A 23,296-nucleotide genomic window follows, 5' to 3' on the forward strand; every position below is an offset into this window, starting at 1 on the left:
AGTGATGAACTACAATTTACTTAATCCTATAGTTGGACATTCAGGTCACTGCCAATTTTTGTTACACTTTAGATGGTGTACTTAGCTTTTTGTCTTTTGCTGAATTATTCTAGAGTTCTTAATTTGAAAATAAGACTCCCTGATGTTCACCTATGGTTAACAACCCCATTCTCAGGATGAAATCTAATGACTAGACTGAAGGGTACGAGCAAATGTTTTCAGGCTTTTGATATATATTAGATGTATATCCTAGTTATCTGTGGTATACTCTAAATTTAATTCAATTAATTTAAGGTCTATTTTTACATTTTGAGTGTTGTAAGGGCAGATTTTTATGGAGGTATAACTAATGAGCTAATATACATCAAAAAAGGGAACTCAAACATGGCAAAATAAACCAAAACCTTCAATTCTCCTAGGAGTGTGTAAGTCCCTGTTTAAGGTAGCCCAAACTAAACAAAGGTGGAGATAGAAAACACTGTTCTGCCCCTGGGATTACATTCACCTGCATCACCTCTAATTATGGCTGAAAACTCAGACAACATGGTTATAAGAGTTTATGACAATTCATGTTTCACAAGCAAACAAAGCCTCTATACTCATCATGTAAGGGGAAATATTTTTAACTTAGGTTAAAAAATCCCAAACCCTTGAGCTTCCCTGGTGGTGCAGTGGTTGAGAGTCTGCCTGCCGATGCAGGGGACACGGGTTCATGCCCCGGTCCGGGAAGATCCCACATGCCGCGCAGCGGCTGGGCCCATGAGCCACAGCTGCTGGGCCTGCACGTCCGGAGTCTGTGCTCCGCAACGTGAGAGGCCACAGCAGTGAGAGGCCTGCATACCGCAAAAAGAAAAAAAAAAAACCCAAACCCTTAATATATACATCTCATCATTCTGTATTATTTATTTCTCTGCCACAGAACCTTGGTCTTTAACTCCCATATTTTATAAAATAAATGGGCTTCCCTTTTTTTTTCTTTATTTTTTTGGCTGCATCAGGCCTTAGTTGCGGCATGCAGGATCTTTTCATTGTGGTGCGGGCTTCTCTCTAGTTGTGGCGTGTTGGTTTTCTCTCTCTAGTTGTAGCACGCGGGCTCCTGAGTGAGTGGGCTCTGTAGTTCGCGGCACATGGGCTCTCTCATTGAGGCGCGCAAGTTCAGTAGCTGTGGCGTGTGGGCTTAGTTGCCCAGCGGCAAGTGGGATCTTTATTCCTCGACCAGGGATCAAACCCGTGTCCCCTGCATAGGAAGGTGGATTCTTTACCACTGGACCACCAGAGAAGTCCCTACACCAGGAATCCCAGGGAATCCTGATTCATGGCACTTGGTGGCCCTGTGGTAAGTTGCTAACTCACCACATGATCTTAAGCAACCTGTTCTATTATCAATTTCTCATTATTTTTAAAATTAAATATATATTTCCCTAATTTGGAAGCATCAATAAAACAAATTAAAATCTCAAAGAAAAGTGCCATGCAACTATGTGGTGACAACACTTCTACCTACCTACTGTTTCAGTGGGAATCCCCTTCTTAATAAGGGCATTCTAACAGAGGGCAGACAGCAGAAGCAAGAAGAACTACAATCCTGCAGCCTGTGGAACAAAAACCACATTCACAGGAAGACAGACAAGATGAAAAGGCAGAGGGCTAGGTACCAGAGGAAGGAACAAGATAAAGCCCCAGAAAAACAACTAAATGAAGTGGAGATAGGCAACCATCCAGAAAAAGAATTCAGAATAATGAGAGTGAAGATGATCCAGGACCTCGGAAAAAGAATGGAGGCAAAGATCAAGAACATGCAAGAAATCTTTAACAAAGACCTACAAGAATTAAAGAACAAACAAACAGAGACGAACAATACAATAACTAAAATGAAACTACACTAGAAGGAATCAATAGCAGAATAACTGAGGCAGAAGAACAGACACGTGACCTGGAAGACAGAATGGTGGAATTCGCTGCTGTGGAACAGAATAAAGGAAAAAGAATGAAAAGAAATGAAGACAGCCTAAGAGACCTCTGGGACAACATTAAACACAACAACATTTGCATTATAGGGGTCCCAAAAGGAGAAGAGAGAGAGAAAGGACCCAAGAAAATATTTGAAGAGATTATAGTTGAAAACGTCCCTAACATGGGAAAAGAAATAGCAACCCAAGTCCAGGAAGCGCAGCGAATCCCATACAGGATAAACCCAAGGAGAAACATGCCGAGACACATAGTCATCAAATTGGCAAAAATTAAAGACAAAGAAAAATTATTAAAAGCAGCAAGGGGAAACCGACAAATAACATACAAGGGAACTGCCATAAGGTTAACAGCTGATTTCTCAGCAGAAACTTTACAAGCCAGAAGGGAGTGGCATGACATACTTCAAATGATGAAAGGGAAGAACCTACAACCAAGATTACTCTACCCAGCAAGGATCTCATTCAGATTCGATGGAGAAATCAAAAGCTTTGCAGACAAGCAAAAGCTAAGAGAATTCAGCACCACCAAACCACCTCTACAACAAATGCTAAAGGAACTTCTCTAAGTGGAAAATACAAGAAAAGGACCTACAAAAACAAACCCAAAACAATGAAGAAAATGGTCACAGGAACATACATACTGATAATTACCTTAAATGTGAATGGATTAAACACTCCAACCAAAAGACACAGGCTTGCTGAATGGATACAAAAACAAGACCCATACATATTAAAGTGAGGGGATGGAAAAAGATATTCCATGCAAATGGAAATCAAAAGAAAGCTGGAGTAGCTATACTCATATCAGATAAAGTATACTTTAAAATAAAGAATGTTACAAGAGACAAGAAAGGACACTACATAATGATCAAGGGATCAATCCAAGAAGAAGATATAACAATTATAAATCTATATGCACCCAACATAGGAGCACCTCAATACATAAGGCAACTGCTAACAGCTATAAAAGAGGAAATCAACAGTACCACAGTAATAGTGGGGGACTTTAACACCTCACTTACACCAATGGAGAGATCACCCAAAATGAAAATAAACAGAAGCTTTAAATGACACAATAGACCGGATAGATTTAATTTATATTTATAGGACACTCCATCCAAAAACAGCAGATTACACTTTCTTCTCAAGTGCGCACAGAACATTTTCCAGGATAGATCACCTCTTGGGTCACAAATCAAGCCTAAGTCAATTTAAGAAAATTGAAATCATATCAAGCATCTTTTCTGACCACAACGCTATGAGATTAGAAATGAATTACAGGGAAAAAAATGTAAAAAACACAAACACATGGAGGCTAAAAAATACATTACTGGGAGGAAGATGGTGGAAGAGTAAGACGCAGAGATCACCTTCCTCCCCACAGATACACCAGAAATACATCTACATGTGGAACAACTCCTACAGAACACCTACTGAACGCTGGCAGAAGACCTGAGACCTCCCAAACGGCAAGAAAATCCCCACACACCTGGGTAAGGCAAAAGAAAAAAGAATAAACAGAGACAAAAGAATAGGGACGGGACCCACACCAGTGGGAGGGAGCTGTGAAGGAGGAAAGGTTTCCACACACTAGGTAGCCCCTTTGCGGGCAGACACTGCGGGTGGCGGAGGGGGTAAGCTTTGGAGCCGCGGAGGAGAGCACAGCAACAGGGATGCGGAAGGCAAAGCAGAGAGATTCCGGCACAGAGGATCGGTGCCGACCAGCACTCACCAGCCTGAGAGGCTTGTCTGCTCACCCACTGGGGCGGAGCGCAGGGAGAGGACTGGGGTTGGCGGAGTGAACACAGCCTGCAGGGGGTTAGTGCACCATGGCTGGCCGGGAAGCAGTCCGCGAAAAGTCTGCAGCTGCCGAAGAGGCAAGAGACTTTTTCTTCCCTCTGTTTCCTGGTGTGCAAGGAGAGGGGATTAAAAGCGCTGCTTAAAGGAGCTCCAGAGACGGGCGCGAGCCGCGGCTAACAGCGCGGACCCCAAAGATGGGCATGAGATGCTAAGACTGCTGCTGTCACCACCAAGAAGCCTGTGTGCGAGCACAGGTCACTATCCACACCTCCCTTCCGGGGAGCCTGTGCAGCCCGCCACTGCCAGGGTCCTGGGATCCAGGGACAACTTCCCCAGGAGAACGCACGGCACGCCTCAGGCTGGTGCAATGTTCCATCAGCCTTTGCCGTCGCAGGCTCGCCTGGCATCCGCACCCCTCCCTGCCCCCAGCCTGAGTGAGCCAGAGCCCCCAAGTCAGCTGCTCATTTCACCCAGGCCTGTCTGAGTGAAGAACAGACACCCTCCAGCGACCTACACACAGAGGCGGGGCCAAATCCAAAGCTGAGCCCCAGGAGCTGTGCGAACAAAGAAGAGAAAGGGAAATCTCTCCCAGCATCCTCAGGAGCAATACATTAAAACTCCACAATCAACTTGATGTATCCTGCATCTGTGGAATACCTGAATAGACAATAAATCATCCCAAATTGAGGAGGGGGACTTTGAGAAGATTTATTATTGTTTCCTCTTTCCTCTTTTTGTGAGTGTGTATGTGTATGATTCTGTGTGAGATTTTGTCTGTATATCTTTGATTTCACCATTTGTCCTAGGGTTCTATACGTCCGTTTTTTTTTTTAATTTTTAAAAATCCTTTTTCTTAATAATTATTTTTAATTTTAATAACTTTATTTTATCTTACTTTATTTTGCTTTCTTTTTTTTTCTTTCTTCTTTCCTTTCTTTTCTTTCCTTCCTCCCTCCCTCCCTCCCTCCCTTTCTTTCTTTCTACTTTTTCTCACTTTCATTCTGAGCCGAGTGGATGAAAGGCTCTTGGTGCTGCAGCCAGAAGTCACTGCTGTGCCTCTGAGGTGGGAGAGCCAACTTCAGGACACTGGTCCACAAGGAACCTCCCAGCTCCACATAATATCAAACAGTGAAAATCTCCCAGAGATCTCCATCTCAACACCAGCACCCAGCTTCACTCAACGACCCGCAAGCTACAGTGCTGGACACCCTATGCCAAACAACTAGCAAAACAGGAACACAACCCCACCCATTAGCAGAGAGGCTGCCTAAAATAATAATAAGCCCACAGACATCCCAAAACACACCACCAGACATGGAGCTTCCCACCAGAAACACAAAATCCAGCCTCATCCATCAGAACACAGGCAAGAGTCCCCTCCACCAGGAAGCCTACACAACCCACTGAACCAACCTTACCCACTGGGGACAGACACCAAAAACAATGGGAACAATGAACCTGCAGCCTGCAAAAAGGAAACCCGAAACACAGTAAAATGAGCAAAATGAGAAGACAAAAAAACACACAGCAGATGGAGAAGCAAGATAAAAACCCACCTGACCTAACACATGAGGAGGAAACGGGCAGTCTACCGGAAAAAGAATTCAGAATAATGATAGTCAAGATGATCCAAAAGCTTGGAAATAGAATAGACAAAATGCAACAAACATTTAACAAGGACCTAGAAGAACTAAAGATGAAACAAGCAACGATGAACAACACAATAAATGAAATGAAAAATACTCTAAATGGGATCAATAGCAGAATAACTGAGGCAGAAGAACAGATAAGTGACAGTGAAGATAAAATACTGCAAATGACTACTGCAAAGCAGAATAAAGACAAAAGAATTGAGGACAGTCTCAGAGACCTCTGGGACAACATTAAACACACCAACATTACAATTATAGGGGTTCCAGAAGAAGAAAAGAAAAAAGGGACTGAGAAAATATTTGAAGAGGTTATAGTTGAAAACTTCCCTAATATAGGAAAAGAAATAGTTAATCAAGTGCAGGAAGCACAGAGAATCCCATACAAGAACAATCCAAGGACAAACGCGCCAAGACACATATTAATCAAACTAACAAAAATTAAATACAAAGAAAACATATTAAAAACAGCAAGGAAAAAACAACAAATAACACACAAGGGAATCGGCATAAGGTTAACAGCTGATCTTTCAGCAGAAACTCTGAAAGTCAGAAGGGACTGGCAGGACATATTTAAAGTGATGAAGGAGAAAAACCTAAAACCAAGATTACTAAACCCAGCAAGGATCTCATTCAGATTTGATGGAGAAATTAAAAACCTTTAGAGACAAGCAAAAATTGAGCGAGTTCAGCACCACAAAACAAGCTTTACAACAAATGCTAAAGGAACTTCTCTAGGCAAGAAACACAAGAGAAGGAAAAGTTCTACAATAACAAACCCCAAACAACTGAGAAAATGGGAATAGGAACATACATATCGATAATTACCTTAAATGTAAATGGATTAAATGCACCCTCCAAGAGGTACAGACTGGCTAAATGGATACAAAAAAGGACCCATATATATGTTGTCTACAAGAGACCCACGTCCGACCTAAAGACACATACAGACTGAAAGTGAGAGGATGGAAAAAGATATTCAATGCAAATGTAAACCAAAAGAAACCTGGAGTAGCAATTCTCATATCAGACAAAATAGACTTTAAAATAAAGACTATTACAAGAGACAAAGAACAGTATATAATGATCAAGGGATGGATCCAAGAGAAAGATATAACAATTGTAAATATTTAGGCACCCAACATAGAAGCACCTCAATACATAAAGAAAATAATAACAGCCATAAAAGGGGAAATCAACACTAACACATTCATAGTAGGAAACTTTGACACGCCACTTTCAGCAATGGACCGATCATGCAAAATGAAAATAATTAAGGAAACACAAGCTTTAAATGATACATTAAACAAGACAGACTTTATTGACAATTTATAGGACATTCTATCCAAAAACAACATAATACACATTTTTCTCAAGTGCTCATGCAACATTCTCCAAAACAGATCATATCTTGGGACACAAGTCAAACCCTGGTAAATTTAAGAAAATTGAAATTGTTTCAAGTATCTTTTCCGAGCACATCGCTATGAGACTAGATATCAATTACAGGAAAAGATCTGTACAAAATACAAACACATGGAGGCTAAACAATACACTACTTAATAACGAAGTGATCACTGAAGAAATCAAAGAGGAAATCAAAAAAACACCTAGAGACGAATGACAATCGAGACACGACGACCCCAAACCTATGGAATGCAGCAACAGCAGTTCTAAGAGGCAAGTTTATAGCAATACAATCCTACCTTAAGAAACAGAAAGCATCTCGAATAAACCACCTAACCTCACACCTAAAGCAATTTTAAAGAGAAAGAAAAACAAAAAAAACCTAAAGTTCGCAGAAGGAAAGAAATCATAAAGATCAGATCAGAAATAAATGAAAAAGAAATGAAGGAAATGATAGCAAAGATCAATAAAGCTAAAAGCTGGTTCTTTGAGAAGATAGACAAAATTGAGAAACCATTAGCCAGACTCATCAAGAAAAAAAGGGAGAAGATTCAAATCAATACAATTAGAAATGAAAAAGGAGAAGTAACAACTGACAGTGCAGAAATACAAAAGATCATGAGAGATTACTACAAGCAACTCTATGCCCATAAAATGGACAACCTGGAAGAAACAGACAAATTCTTAGGAATGCACAACCTGCCAAGACTAAATAGGGAAAAACAGAAAATACGAACAGACCAATCACAAGCACTGAAATGGAAACTGTGATTAAAAATCTTCCAACAAACAAAAGCCCAGGACCAGATGGCTTCACAGGCGACTTCTATCAAACATTTACAGAAGAGCTAACACCTATCCTCCTCAAACACTTCCAAAATATAGCAGAGGAAGGAACACTCCCAAATTCATTCTACGAGGCCACCGTCACCTTGATACCATAACCAGACAAGGATGTCACAAAGAAAGAAAACTACAGGCCAATATCCCTGATGAACATAGACGCAAAAATCCTCAACAAAATACTAGCAAACAGAATCCAACAGCACATTAAAAGGATCATACACCATGATTAAATGGGGTTTATTCCAGGAATGCAAGGATTCTTCAGTATACGCAAAACAATCAATGTGATAAACCATATTAACAAACTGAAGGAGAAAAACCATATGATCATCTCAATAGATGCAGAGAAAGCTTTTGACAAAATTCAAAACCCATTTATGATAAAAACCCTGCAGGAAGTAGGCATAGAGGGAACTTTCCTCAACATAATAAAGGCCATATATCACAAACCCACAGCCAACATCGTCCTCAATGGTGAAAAAATGAAAGCATTTCCACTAAGATCAAGGACAAGACAAGGTTGCCCACTCTCACCACTCTTATTCAACATAGTTTTGGAAGTTTTAGCCACAGCAATCAGAGAAGAAAAGGAAATAAAAGGAATCCAAGTCAGAAAAGAAGTAAAGCTGTCACTGTTTGCAGATGACATGTTACTACACACAGCGAATCCTAAAGATGCTACCGGAAAACTACTAGAGCTAATCAATGAATTTGGTAAAGTAGCAGGATACAAAATTAATACACAGAAATCTCTGGCATTCCTATACACCGATGATGAAAAATCTGAAAGTGAAATCAAGAAAACACTCCCATTTACCACTGCAGCAAAAAGAATAAAATACCTAGGAATAAACCTACCTAAGGAGACAAAAGACCTGTATGCAGAAAATTTTAAGACACTGATGAAAGAAATTAAAGATGATACAAATAGATGGAGATATATACCATGTTCTTGCATGGGAAGAATCAACATTGTGAAAAGGACTCTACTACCCAAAGCAATCTACAGATTCAATGCAATCCCTAGCAAACTACCACTGGCATTTTTCACAAAACTAGAACGAAAACTTTCACAATTTGTATGGAAATACAAAAGACCCCGAATAGCCAAAGCAATCTTGAGAACGAAAAAAGGAACTGGAGGAATCAGGCTCCCTGACTTCAGACTATACTACAAAGCTACAGTTATCAAGACGGTATGGTACTGGCACAAAAACAGAAAGATAGATCAATGGAACAGGACAGAAAGCCCAGAGATAAACCCACGCACATATGGACACCTTATCTTTGATAAAGGGGGCAGGAATGTACAGTGGAAAAAGGACAGCCTCTTCAATAAGTGGTGCTGGGAAAACAGGACAGGTACGTGTAAAAGTATGAGATTAGATCACTCCCTAACACCATACACAAATATAAGCTCAAAATGGATTGAAGACCTAAATGTAAGGCCAGAAAATATCAAACTCCTAGAGGAAAACATAGGTAGAACACTCTAAGACATAAATCACAGCAAGATCCTTTTTGACCCACCTCCTAGAGAAATGGAAATAAAAACAAAAATAAACAAATGAGACCTAATGGAACTTCAAAGCTTTTGCACAGCAAAGGAAACCACAAACAAGACCAAAACACAAACCTCACAAGGGGAGAAAATATTTGCAAATGAAGCAACTGACAAAGGATTAATCTCCAAAATTTGTAAGCAGCTCAGGCAGCTCAATAACAAAAGATCAAACAACCCAATCCAAAAATGGGCAGAAGGCCGAAAGAGACATTTCTCCAAAGAAGATATACAGACTGCCAACAAACACATGACACAATGCTCAACTTCATTAATCATTAGAGAAATGCAAATGAGAACTACAATGAGATATCATCTCACACCAGTCAGAATGGCCATCATCAAAAAATCTAGAAACAGTAAATGCTGGAGTGGGTGTGGAGAAAAGGGAAGCCTCTTGCACTGTTGGTGCGAATGTAAATTGATACAGCCACTGTGGAGAACAGTATGAAGGTTCCTTAAAAAACTACAAATAGAACTACCATGTGACCCGGCAATCCCACTACTGGGCATATACCCTCAGAACACCATAATTCAAAAAGAGTCATGTGCCAAAATGTTCACTGCAGCTCTATTTACAATAGCCCGGACTGGAAACAACGTAAGTGTCCATCATCGGAAGAATGGATAAAGAAGATGTGGCACATGTATGCAATGGAATATTACTCAGCCATAAAAAGACACGAAATTGAGCTATTTGTAATGAGGTGGATAAACCTAGAGTCTGTCATACAGAGTGAAATATTTCAGAAAGAGAAAAACAAATACCGTATGCTAACACATATATATGGAATTTAAAAAGGAAAAAAAATGTCACGAAGAAGCTAGGGGTGAGACAGGAATAAAGACACAGACCTACTAGAGAATGGACTTGAGGATATGGGAAGGGGGAAGGGTGAGCTGTGACAAAGCGAGAGAGAGGCACGGACATATATACACTACCAAACATAAGGTAGATAGCTGGTGGGAAGCAGCCGCATAGCACAGGGAGATCAGCTCGGTTCTTTCTGACCGCCTGGAGGCGTGGGATAGGGAGGGTGGGAGGGAGGGAGACGCAAGAGGGAAGAGATATGGGAACATAGGTATATGTATAACTGATTCACTTTGTTATAAAGCAGAAACTAACACACCACTGTAAACCAATTATGCTCCAATAAACATGTGGAAAAAAAGAAAGAAAATTGAAACTGAATCAAGTATCTTTTCCAAGCACATCGCTGTGAGACTAGATATCAATTACAGGAAAAGATCTGTACAAAATACAAACACATGGAGGCTAAACAATACACTACTTAATAACGAAGTGATCACTGAAGAAATCAAAGAGGAAATCAAAAAACACCTAGAGACGAATGACAATCGAGACACGACGACCCCAAACCTATGGGATGCAGCAACAGCAGTTCTAAGAGGCAAGTTTATAGCAATACAATCCTACCTTAAGAAACAGAAAGCATCTCGAATAAACAACCTAACCTAACACCTAAAGCAATTTTAAAGAGAAAGAACAAAAAACCCCCAAAGTTCGCAGAAGGAAAGAAATCATAAAGATCAGATCAGAAATAAATGAAAAAGAAATGAAGGAAACGATAGCAAAGATCAATAAAGCTAAAAGCTGGTTCTTTGAGAAGATAGACAAAATTGAGAAACCATTAGTCAGACTCATCAAGAAAAAAAGGGAGAAGACTCAAATCAATACAATTAGAAATGAAAAAGGAGAAGTAACAACTGACAGTGCAGAAATACAAAAGATCATGAGAGATTACTACAAGCAACTCTATGCCAATAAAATGGACAACCTGGAAGAAACGGACAAATTCTTAGGAATGCACAACCTGCCAAGACTGAATAGGGAAAAACAGAAAATACGAACAGACCAATCACAAGCGCTGAAATGGAAACTGTGATTAAAAATCTTCCAACAAACAAAAGCCTAGGACCAGATGGCTTCACAGGCGACTTCTATCAAACATTTAGAGAAGAGCTAACACCTATCCTCAAACACTTCCAAAATATAGCAGAGGGAGGAACACTCCCAAATTCATTCTACGAGGCCACCGTCACCTTGATACCAAAACCAGACAAGGATGTCACAAAGAAAGAAAACTACAGGCCAATATCCCTGATGAACATAGACGCAAAAATCCTCAACAAAATACCAGCAAGCAGAATCCAACAGCACATTAAAAGGATCATACACCATGATCAAATGGGGTTTATTCCAGGAATGCAAGGATTCTTCCGTATACGCAAAACAATCAATGTGATAAACCGTATTAACAAACTGAAGGAGAAAAACCATATGATCATCTCAATAGATGCAGAGAAAGCTTTTGACAAAATTCAAAACCCATTTATGATAAAAACCCTGCAGGAAGTAGGCATAGAGGGAACTTTCCTCAACATAATAAAGGCCATATATCACAAACCCACAGCCAACATCGTCCTCAATGGTGAAAAAATGAAAGCATTTCCACTAAGATCAAGGACAAGACAAGGTTGCCCACTCTCACCACTCTTATTCAACATAGTTTTGGAAGTTTTAGCCACAGCAATCAGAGAAGAAAAGGAAATAAAAGGAATCCAAGTCAGAAAAGAAGTAAAGCTGTCACTGTTTGCAGATGACATGTTACTACACACAGCGAATCCTAAAGATGCTACCGGAAAACTACTAGAGCTAATCAATGAATTTGGTAAAGTAGCAGGATACAAAATTAATACACAGAAATCTCTGGCATTCCTATACACCGATGATGAAAAATCTGAAAGTGAAATCAAGAAAACACTCCCATTTACCACTGCAGCAAAAAGAATAAAATACCTAGGAATAAACCTACCTAAGGAGACAAAAGACCTGTATGCAGAAAATTTTAAGACACTGATGAAAGAAATTAAAGATGATACAAATAGATGGAGATATATACCATGTTCTTGCATGGGAAGAATCAACATTGTGAAAAGGACTCTACTACCCAAAGCAATCTACAGATTCAATGCAATCCCTAGCAAACTACCACTGGCATTTTTCACAAAACTAGAACGAAAACTTTCACAATTTGTATGGAAATACAAAAGACCCCGAATAGCCAAAGCAATCTTGAGAACGAAAAAAGGAACTGGAGGAATCAGGCTCCCTGACTTCAGACTATACTACAAAGCTACAGTTATCAAGACGGTATGGTACTGGCACAAAAACAGAAAGATAGATCAATGGAACAGGACAGAAAGCCCAGAGATAAACCCACGCACATATGGACACCTTATCTTTGATAAAGGGGGCAGGAATGTACAGTGGAAAAAGGACAGCCTCTTCAATAAGTGGTGCTGGGAAAACAGGACAGGTACGTGTAAAAGTATGAGATTAGATCACTCCCTAACACCATACACAAATATAAGCTCAAAATGGATTGAAGACCTAAATGTAAGGCCAGAAAATATCAAACTCCTAGAGGAAAACATAGGTAGAACACTCTAAGACATAAATCACAGCAAGATCCTTTTTGACCCACCTCCTAGAGAAATGGAAATAAAAACAAAAATAAACAAATGAGACCTAATGGAACTTCAAAGCTTTTGCACAGCAAAGGAAACCACAAACAAGACCAAAACACAAACCTCACAAGGGGAGAAAATATTTGCAAATGAAGCAACTGACAAAGGATTAATCTCCAAAATTTGTAAGCAGCTCAGGCAGCTCAATAACAAAAGATCAAACAACCCAATCCAAAAATGGGCAGAAGGCCGAAAGAGACATTTCTCCAAAGAAGATATACAGACTGCCAACAAACACATGACACAATGCTCAACTTCATTAATCATTAGAGAAATGCAAATGAGAACTACAATGAGATATCATCTCACACCAGTCAGAATGGCCATCATCAAAAAATCTAGAAACAGTAAATGCTGGAGTGGGTGTGGAGAAAAGGGAAGCCTCTTGCACTGTTGGTGCGAATGTAAATTGATACAGCCACTGTGGAGAACAGTATGAAGGTTCCTTAAAAAACTACAAATAGAACTACCATGTGACCCGGCAATCCCACTACTGGGCATATACCCTCAGAACACCATAATTCAAAAAGAGTCATGTGCCAAAATGTTCACTGCAGCTCTATTTACAATAGCCCGGACTGGAAACAACGTAAGTGTCCATCATCGGAAGAATGGATAAAGAAGATGTGGCACATGTATGCAATGGAATATTACTCAGCCATAAAAAGACACGAAATTGAGCTATTTGTAATGAGGTGGATAAACCTAGAGTCTGTCATACAGAGTGAAATATTTCAGAAAGAGAAAAACAAATACCGTATGCTAACACATATATATGGAATTTAAAAAGGAAAAAAAATGTCACGAAGAAGCTAGGGGTGAGACAGGAATAAAGACACAGACCTACTAGAGAATGGACTTGAGGATATGGGAAGGGGGAAGGGTGAGCTGTGACAAAGCGAGAGAGAGGCACGGACATATATACACTACCAAACATAAGGTAGATAGCTGGTGGGAAGCAGCCGCATAGCACAGGGAGATCAGCTCGGTTCTTTCTGACCGCCTGGAGGCGTGGGATAGGGAGGGTGGGAGGGAGGGAGACGCAAGAGGGAAGAGATATGGGAACATAGGTATATGTATAACTGATTCACTTTGTTATAAAGCAGAAACTAACACACCACTGTAAACCAATTATGCTCCAATAAACATGTGGAAAAAAAGAAAGAAAATTGAAACTGAATCAAGTATCTTTTCCAAGCACATCGCTGTGAGACTAGATATCAATTACAGGAAAAGATCTGTACAAAATACAAACACATGGAGGCTAAACAATACACTACTTAATAACGAAGTGATCACTGAAGAAATCAAAGAGGAAATCAAAAAACACCTAGAGACGAATGACAATCGAGACACGACGACCCCAAACCTATGGGATGCAGCAACAGCAGTTCTAAGAGGCAAGTTTATAGCAATACAATCCTACCTTAAGAAACAGAAAGCATCTCGAATAAACAACCTAACCTAACACCTAAAGCAATTTTAAAGAGAAAGAACAAAAAACCCCCAAAGTTCGCAGAAGGAAAGAAATCATAAAGATCAGATCAGAAATAAATGAAAAAGAAATGAAGGAAACGATAGCAAAGATCAATAAAGCTAAAAGCTGGTTCTTTGAGAAGATAGACAAAATTGAGAAACCATTAGTCAGACTCATCAAGAAAAAAAGGGAGAAGACTCAAATCAATACAATTAGAAATGAAAAAGGAGAAGTAACAACTGACAGTGCAGAAATACAAAAGATCATGAGAGATTACTACAAGCAACTCTATGCCAATAAAATGGACAACCTGGAAGAAACGGACAAATTCTTAGGAATGCACAACCTGCCAAGACTGAATAGGGAAAAACAGAAAATACGAACAGACCAATCACAAGCGCTGAAATGGAAACTGTGATTAAAAATCTTCCAACAAACAAAAGCCTAGGACCAGATGGCTTCACAGGCGACTTCTATCAAACATTTAGAGAAGAGCTAACACCTATCCTCAAACACTTCCAAAATATAGCAGAGGGAGGAACACTCCCAAATTCATTCTACGAGGCCACCGTCACCTTGATACCAAAACCAGACAAGGATGTCACAAAGAAAGAAAACTACAGGCCAATATCCCTGATGAACATAGACACAAAAATCCTCAACAAAATACCAGCAAGCAGAATCCAACAGCACATTAAAAGGATCATACACCATGATCAAATGGGGTTTATTCCAGGAATGCAAGGATTCTTCCGTATACGCAAAACAATCAATGTGATAAACCGTATTAACAAACTGAAGGAGAAAAACCATATGATCATCTCAATAGATGCAGAGAAAGCTTTTGACAAAATTCAAAACCCATTTATGATAAAAACCCTGCAGGAAGTAGGCATAGAGGGAACTTTCCTCAACATAATAAAGGCCATATATCACAAACCCACAGCCAACATCGTCCTCAATGGTGAAAAAATGAAAGCATTTCCACTAAGATCAAGGACAAGACAAGGTTGCCCACTCTCACCACTCTTATTCAACATAGTTTTGGAAGTTTTAGCCACAGCAATCAGAGAAGAAAAGGAAATAAAAGGAATCCAAATCGGAAAAGAAGAAGTAAAGCTGCCACTCTTTGCAGATGACATGGTACTACACACAGCGAATCCTAAAGATGCTACCGGAAAACTACTAGAGCTAATCAATGAATTTGGTAAAGTAGCAGGATACAAAGTTAATGCACAGAAATCTCTGGCATTCCTATACACCAATGATGAAAAATCTGAAAGTGAAATCAAGAAAACACTCCCATTTACCACTGCAGCAAAAAGAATAAAATACCTAGGAATAAACCTACCTAAGGAGACAAAAGACCTGTATGCAGAAAATTTTAAGACACTGATGAAAGAAATTAAAGATGATACAAATAGATGGAGAGATATACCATGTTCTTGCATGGGAAGAATCAACATTGTGAAAAGGACTCTACTACCCAAAGCAATCTACAGATTCAATGCAATCCCTAGCAAACTACCACTGGCATTTTTCACAAAACTAGAACGAAAACTTTCACAATTTGTGTGGAAACACAAAAGACCCCGAATAGCCAAAGCAATCTTGAGAACGAAAAACAGAGCTGGAGAAATCAGGCTCCCTGACTTCAGACTATACTACAAAGCTACAGTAATCAAGACAGTATGGTACTGGCACAAAAACAGAAAGATAGATCAATGGAACAGGACAGAAAGCCCAGAGATAAACCCACGCACATATAGTCACCTTATCTTTGATAAAAGAAGGCAGGAATGTACAGTGGAGAAAGGACAGCCTCTTCAATAAGTGGTGCTGGAAAACTGGACAGATACGTGTAAATGTATGGGATTAGATCACTCCCTAACACCATACACAAATATAAGCTCAAAATGGATTGAAGACCTAAATGTAAGGCCAGAAACTATCAAACTCCTAGAGGAAAACATAGGTAGAACACTCTAAGACATAAATCACAGCAAGATCCTTTTTGACCCACCTCCTAGAGAAATGGAAATAAAAACAAAAATAAACAAATGGGACCTAATAGAACTTCAAAGCTTTTGCATAGCAAAGGAAACCACAAACAAGACCAAACGACAAACCTCACAAGGGGAGAAAATATTTGCAAATGAAGCAACTGACAAAGGATTAATCTCCAAAATTTATAAGCAGCTCAGGCAGCTCAATAACAAAAAATCAAACAACCCAATCCAAAAATGGGCAGAAGGCCGAAAGAGACATTTCTCCAAAGAAGATATACAGACTGCCAACAAACACATGACACAATGCTCAACTTCATTAATCATTAGAGAAATGAAAATCAAAACTACAATGAGATATCATCTCACACCAGTCACAATGGCCATCATCAAAAAAATCTAGAAACAATAAATGCTGGAGAGGGTGTGGAGAAAAGGGAACACTCTTGCACTGCTGGTGGGAATGTGAATTGGTATAGCCACTATGGAGAAGAGTATGGAGGTTCCTTAAAAAACTACAAATAGAACTACCATATGACCCAGCAATCCCACTACTGGGCATGTACCCTGAGAAAACCATAATTCAAAAAGAGTCATGTGCCAAAACGTTCACTGCAGCTCTATTTACAATAGCCCGGACTGGAAACAACCTAAGTGTCCATCACCGGAAGAATGGATAAAGAAGATGTGGCACATGTATGCAATGGAATATTACTCAGCCATAAAAAGACACGAAATTGAGCTATTTGTAATGAGGTGGATAAACCTAGAGTCTGTCATACAGAGTGAAATATTTCAGAAAGAGAAAAACAAATACCGTATGCTAACACATATATATGGAATTTAAAAAGGAAAAAAAATGTCACGAAGAAGCTAGGGGTGAGACAGGAATAAAGACACAGACCTACTAGAGAATGGACTTGAGGATATGGGGAGGGGGAAGGGTGAGCTGTGACAAAGCGAGAGAGAGGCATGGACATATATACACTACCAAACATAAGGTAGATAGCTGGTGGGAAGCAGCCGCACAGCACAGGGAGATCAGCTCGGTTCTTTCTGACCGCCTGGAGGCGTGGGATAGGGAGGGTGGGAGGGAGGGAGACACAAGAGGGAAGAGATATGGGAACATAGGTATATGTATAACTGATTCACTTTGTTATAAAGCAGAAACTAACACACCACTGTAAACCAATTATGCTCCAATAAACATGTGGAAAAAAAGAAAGAAAATTGAAACTGTATCAAGTATCTTTTCCAAGCACATCGCTGTGAGACTAGATATCAATTACAGGAAAAGATCTGTACAAAATACAAACACATGGAGGCTAAACAATACACTACTTAATAACGAAGTGATCACTGAAGAAATCAAAGAGGAAATCAAAAAACACCTAGAGACGAATGACAATCGAGACACGACGACCCCAAACCTATGGGATGCAGCAACAGCAGTTCTAAGAGGCAAGTTTATAGCAATACAATCCTACCTTAAGAAACAGAAAGCATCTCGAATAAACAACCTAACCTAACACCTAAAGCAATTTTAAAGAGAAAGAACAAAAAAACCCCAAAGTTCGCAGAAGGAAAGAAATCATAAAGATCAGATCAGAAATAAATGAAAAAGAAATGAAGGAAACGATAGCAAAGATCAATAAAGCTAAAAGCTGGTTCTTTGAGAAGATAGACAAAATTGAGAAACCATTAGTCAGACTCATCAAGAAAAAAAGGGAGAAGACTCAAATCAATACAATTAGAAATGAAAAAGGAGAAGTAACAACTGACAGTGCAGAAATACAAAAGATCATGAGAGATTACTACAAGCAACTCTATGCCAATAAAATGGACAACCTGGAAGAAACGGACAAATTCTTAGGAATGCACAACCTGCCAAGACTGAATAGGGAAAAACAGAAAATACGAACAGACCAATCACAAGCGCTGAAATGGAAACTGTGATTAAAAATCTTCCAACAAACAAAAGCCTAGGACCAGATGGCTTCACAGGCGACTTCTATCAAACATTTAGAGAAGAGCTAACACCTATCCTCAAACACTTCCAAAATATAGCAGAGGGAGGAACACTCCCAAATTCATTCTACGAGGCCACCGTCACCTTGATACCAAAACCAGACAAGGATGTCACAAAGAAAGAAAACTACAGGCCAATATCCCTGATGAACATAGACGCAAAAATCCTCAACAAAATACCAGCAAGCAGAATCCAACAGCACATTAAAAGGATCATACACCATGATCAAATGGGGTTTATTCCAGGAATGCAAGGATTCTTCCGTATACGCAAAACAATCAATGTGATAAACCGTATTAACAAACTGAAGGAGAAAAACCATATGATCATCTCAATAGATGCAGAGAAAGCTTTTGACAAAATTCAAAACCCATTTATGATAAAAACCCTGCAGGAAGTAGGCATAGAGGGAACTTTCCTCAACATAATAAAGGCCATATATCACAAACCCACAGCCAACATCGTCCTCAATGGTGAAAAAATGAAAGCATTTCCACTAAGATCAAGGACAAGACAAGGTTGCCCACTCTCACCACTCTTATTCAACATAGTTTTGGAAGTTTTAGCCACAGCAATCAGAGAAGAAAAGGAAATAAAAGGAATCCAAATCGGAAAAGAAGAAGTAAAGCTGCCACTCTTTGCAGATGACATGGTACTACACACAGCGAATCCTAAAGATGCTACCGGAAAACTACTAGAGCTAATCAATGAATTTGGTAAAGTAGCAGGATACAAAGTTAATGCACAGAAATCTCTGGCATTCCTATACACCAATGATGAAAAATCTGAAAGTGAAATCAAGAAAACACTCCCATTTACCACTGCAGCAAAAAGAATAAAATACCTAGGAATAAACCTACCTAAGGAGACAAAAGACCTGTATGCAGAAAATTTTAAGACACTGATGAAAGAAATTAAAGATGATACAAATAGATGGAGAGATATACCATGTTCTTGCATGGGAAGAATCAACATTGTGAAAAGGACTCTACTACCCAAAGCAATCTACAGATTCAATGCAATCCCTAGCAAACTACCACTGGCATTTTTCACAAAACTAGAACGAAAACTTTCACAATTTGTATGGAAACACAAAAGACCCCGAATAGCCAAAGCATTCTTGAGAACGAAAAACAGAGCTGGAGAAATCAGGCTCCCTGACTTCAGACTATACTACAAAGCTACAGTAATCAAGACAGTATGGTACTGGCACAAAAACAGAAAGATAGATCAATGGAACAGGACAGAAAGCCCAGAGATAAACCCACGCACATATAGTCACCTTATCTTTGATAAAAGAAGGCAGGAATGTACAGTGGAGAAAGGACAGCCTCTTCAATAAGTGGTGCTGGGAAAACAGGACAGGTACGTGTAAAAGTATGAGATTAGATCACTCCCTAACACCATACACAAATATAAGCTCAAAATGGATTGAAGACCTAAATGTAAGGCCAGAAAATATCAAACTCCTAGAGGAAAACATAGGTAGAACACTCTAAGACATAAATCACAGCAAGATCCTTTTTGACCCACCTCCTAGAGAAATGGAAATAAAAACAAAAATAAACAAATGGGACCTAATGAAACTTCACAGCTTTTGCACAGCAAAGGAAACCACAAACAAGACCAAAAGACAAACCTCACAAGGGGAGAAAATATTTGCAAATGAAGCAACTGACAAAGGATTAATCTCCAAAATTTATAAGCAGCTCAGGCAGCTCAATAACAAAAAATCAAACAACCCAATCCAAAAATGGGCAGAAGACCGAAATAGACATTTCTCCAAAGAAGATATACAGACTGCCAACAAACACATGACACAATGCTCAACTTCATTAATCATTAGAGAAATGAAAATCAAAACTACAATGAGATATCATCTCACACCAGTCACAATGGCCATCATCAAAAAATCTAGAAACAATAAATGCTGGAGAGGGTGTGGAGAAAAGGGAACACTCTTGCACTGCTGGTGGGAATGTGAATTGGTATAGCCACTATGGAGAAGAGTATGGAGGTTCCTTAAAAAACTACAAATAGAACTACCATATGACCCAGCAATCCCACTACTGGGCATGTACCCTGAGAAAACCATAATTCAAAAAGAGTCATGTGCCAAAACGTTCACTGCAGCTGTATTTACAATAGCCAGGAGATGGAAACAAACTACGTGTACATCATCAGATGAATGGATAAAGAAAATGTGGCACATATATACAATGGAATATTACTCAGCCATACAAAGAAATGAAATTGAGTTATTTGTAGTGAGGTGGATGGACCTAGAGTCTGTCATACAGAGTGAAGTAACTCAGAAAGAGAAAGGCAAATACTGTATCCTAACACATATATATGGAATCTAAGGAAAAAAATGTCATGAATAACCTAGATTTAAGATGGGAATAAAGACACAGACCTACTAGAGAATGGACTTCAGGATACGGGGAGGGGGAAGGGTAAGCTGTGACTGAGAGAGTGGCAGGGACATATATACCCTACCAAACGTAAAATAGATAGCTAGTGTGAAGCAGCCGCATAGCACAGGGAGATCAGCTCGGTTCTTTCTGACCACCTGGATGGGTGGGATATGGAGGGTGGGAGGGACTGAGATGCAAGAGGGAGGAGACATGGGAACACATGTATATGTATAACTGATTCACTTTGTTATAAAGCAGAAATTACCACACCATTGTAAAGCAATTATACTCCAATAAAGATTTAAAAAAAAAACAATACGTTACTAAATAACCAAGAGATCACTGAAGAAATCACAGAGGGAATCATACATACCTAGAGACAAAAGACAATGAAAACACGATGATCCAAAACGTATGGGGTGCAGAAAAAGCAGTTCTAAGAGGGAAGTTTACAGTTATACAAGCCTATCTTAAGAAACAAGAAAAACCTCAAACAATCTAACCTTACACCTAAAGGAACTAGAGAAAGAAGAACAAACAAAACCCAAAGGTAGCAGAAGGAAAGAAATCATAAACATCAGAGCAGAAATATATGAAGTAGAAACAAAGAAAACAACAGCAGAGATCAATAAAACTAAAAGCTGGTTCTTTTAGAAGATAAACACAATTGATAAACCATTAGCCAGACTCATCAAGAAAAAGAGGGAGAGGACTCATATCAATAAAATTAGAAATGAAAAAGGAGAAGTTACAACAGACACCGCAGAAATACAAAGCATCCTAAGAGACTACTACAAGCAACTCTATGCCAATAAAATGGACAACCTGGAAGAAATGGACAAATTCTTAGAAAGGTATAACTTTCCAGGACTGAACCAGAAGAAATAGAAAATATGAACAAACCAATCACAAGTAATGAAATTGAAAGTGTGATTTAAAATCTTCCAACAAACAGAAGTCCAGGACCAGATGGCTTCACAGGTGAATTGTCAAATATTTAGAGAAGAGCTAACAGCCATCCTCCTCAAACTCTTCCAAAAAACTGCAGAGGAAGGAACACCCCGAAACTCATTCTAAGAGGCCACCATCACCCTGATTCCAAAACCAAAGATACTACAAAGATAGAAAATTACAGACCACTATCACTGATGAATATAGATGCAAAAATCCTCAACAAAATACTAGCAAACAGAATCCAACAACACACTGAAGGGATCATGCTCCATGATCAAGTGGGATTTATCCCAGGGATGCAAGGATTCTTCAATATACGCAAGTCAATCAATGTGATACACCATATTAACAAACTGAAGGAGAAAAACCATATGATCATCTCAATAGATGCAGAAAAAGCTTTTTACAAAATTCAACATCCATTTATGATAAAAACCCTCCAGAAAGTGGGCACAGAGGGAACGTACCTCAAAATAATAAAGGACATATACAACAAACCCACAGCAAACATCATTCTCAACGGTGAAAAACTGAAAGAGTTTCCTCTAAGATCAGGAACAAGACAAGGATGTCCACTCTCGCCACTCTTATTCAACATAGTTTTGGAAGTCCTAGCCACGGCAATCAGAGAAGAAAGGGAAATAAAAGGAATAAAAATTGGAAAAGAAGTGAAACTGTCATTGTTTGCAGATGACATGATAGTATACATAGGGAATCCTAAAGATGCTACCAGAAAACTACTAGAGCTAATCAATGAATATGGTAAAGTTACAGGATACAAAATTAATGCACAGAAATCTCTGGCATTCCTATACACTAATGATGAAAACCCTGAAAGAGAAATTAAGGAAACACTCCCATTTACCACTGCAACAAAAAGAATAAAATACCTAGGAATAAACCTATCTAGGGAGACAAAAAACCTGTATGCAGAAACCTATAAGACACTGATGAAAGAAATTTAAGATGATACAAACAGATGGAGAGATATACCATGTTCTTGGATTGGAAGAATCAATATTGTGAAAATGACTCTACTACCCAAAGCAACCTACAGATTCAATGCAATCCCTATCAAATTACCAATGGCATTTTTTACGGAACTAGAACAAATAATTTTAAAATTTGTATGGAAACACAAAAAGCCCCGAATAGCCAAAGCAGTTGAGGGAAAAAAATGGAGCTGGAGGAATCAGACTCCCTGACTTCAGACTGTAGTACAAAGCTACAGTAATCAAGACAATATGGTACTGGCACAAAAAAAGAAACATAGATCAATGGAACAAGATAGAAATCCCAGAGATAAACCCACGCACCTATGGTCAACTAATCTATGACAACGGAGGCAAAGATATACAATGGAGAAAAGACAGTCTCTTCAATGAGTGGTGCTGGGAAAACTGGACAGCTACGTGTAAAAGAATGAAATTAGAACACTCCCTAACACCATACACAAAAATAAACTCAAAATGGATTAGAGACTTAATGTAAGACCGGACACTATAAAACTCTTAGAGGAAAACATAGGAAGAACACTCTGACATAAATCACAGCAAGATCTTTTTTGATCCTCCTCCTAGAATAATGGAAATAAAAACAAAAATAAACAAATGGGACCGAGTGAAACT

The 23,296-nt window shown here is 39.1% G+C and overlaps 1 protein-coding gene and 1 long non-coding RNA gene across 2 annotated transcripts in view; both read right to left on the reverse strand.

The window, feature by feature from the left end:
• MTMR9 (myotubularin related protein 9) overlaps positions 1-23,296 on the reverse strand; it is a 94,067-nt gene that overhangs the window by 21,948 nt on the left and 48,823 nt on the right. The window lies entirely within an intron of this gene.
• Positions 7,100-19,433, reverse strand: LOC125964758 (uncharacterized). The gene is made up of 3 exons (XR_007478021.1): positions 17,794-19,433; positions 11,033-14,244; positions 7,100-7,489 (listed from the first exon to the last, which is right to left on the reverse strand). It is a non-coding gene; the product is annotated as an uncharacterized LOC125964758 (long non-coding RNA).

This window comes from Orcinus orca, chromosome 6 (genome assembly GCF_937001465.1).
Source record: "Orcinus orca chromosome 6, mOrcOrc1.1, whole genome shotgun sequence".
Taxonomy (NCBI): domain Eukaryota; kingdom Metazoa; phylum Chordata; class Mammalia; order Artiodactyla; family Delphinidae; genus Orcinus; species Orcinus orca.